Raw genomic sequence first — 864 nt, 5'->3', positions numbered from 1 at the left:
TGTATATATATATAGTTTGTGGTAATGGTAATGTCATAATTTTGCAACCATTTCATATAGGTTGTGGAAAAAGGTAGATAAATACGCTGCTCTTGTTAGGAACCAAGATTTGCCCAGGGAGAGAAAAGAGAAGGAATAGAAAATAAAAGAAATTAAGGCAGAAGCCCCACGTGAGGCTGAGAGAGCTCAAAGGCTCCCTCTGGCGGCCGTTCAGAGAATGACCTGTGGAAGGGCGGGGGCAGCAGCAAGGAGACCCGGCCAGCTGCTGCTGTCCAGGAGATGCCAGTGGGCAAGGGGGGCTGCCCTGGCTTCCTGAGCCATGACTCTGTTGCCTCCCAGTCCCCTGGAACTGTGGGATCAGGGTGACCGAAGCCTCTCACTGCCCCTGTCACCTGCAGACAGCCAGCTAAAGGTGTGGATGAGCAAATACGGCTGGAGTGCTGACGAGTCGGGGCAGATCTTCATCTGTAGCCAAGAAGAGAGCATTAAACCCAAAAACATTGTGGAGAAGATTGACTTTGACAGTGAGTGATGGCCCACAGCCTCGGGCCTTGGGGCTAAGGGGGTGCCTCTCAAGGCCGAGGCAGGGGCCCCGAGCACCTGGGTACATCTGCACATGTTCTGGGCTGGGAAGTCTGCACCTGCCAGATTCCATTCATCTTGTGTCTCGGGGCTCCTGCCCAGGGAGCAATAGCGGGGAGCTGGGTGATCTTCCCTGGAACTTCTAGGCCCTGTGTCCTGCCCCATAGCACTCAGCAAGACTTCCTGGGGCCCAGCGGGGCCTCACAGGGGGTCTCTGCACCCTTACTCGTCCCTGAGGCTGGTCCGGTTGGCCCTCTTTTATCCTTGGGGTACCCAGGCCTC

General features: G+C 55.6%; 1 long non-coding RNA gene across 1 annotated transcript in view; it reads left to right on the top strand.

The window, feature by feature from the left end:
* Positions 1-391: 391 nt before the first annotated feature.
* The window catches only part of LOC105511862, a 6,963-nt gene continuing 6,490 nt past the window's right edge, over positions 392-864 (top strand). Inside the window, exon 1 of the long non-coding RNA XR_001001778.1 lies at positions 392-524. This is a non-coding gene — a long non-coding RNA (uncharacterized LOC105511862). The remainder of the gene's footprint in view (positions 525-864) is intronic.

The sequence above is a fragment of the Colobus angolensis genome, unplaced genomic scaffold, assembly GCF_000951035.1.
Source record: "Colobus angolensis palliatus isolate OR3802 unplaced genomic scaffold, Cang.pa_1.0 Scaffold2057, whole genome shotgun sequence".
Classification (NCBI taxonomy): Eukaryota; Metazoa; Chordata; class Mammalia; order Primates; family Cercopithecidae; genus Colobus; species Colobus angolensis.
Note: the sequence above shows the minus strand (reverse complement) of the source record. Positions and strands in the feature narration are given on the sequence as shown.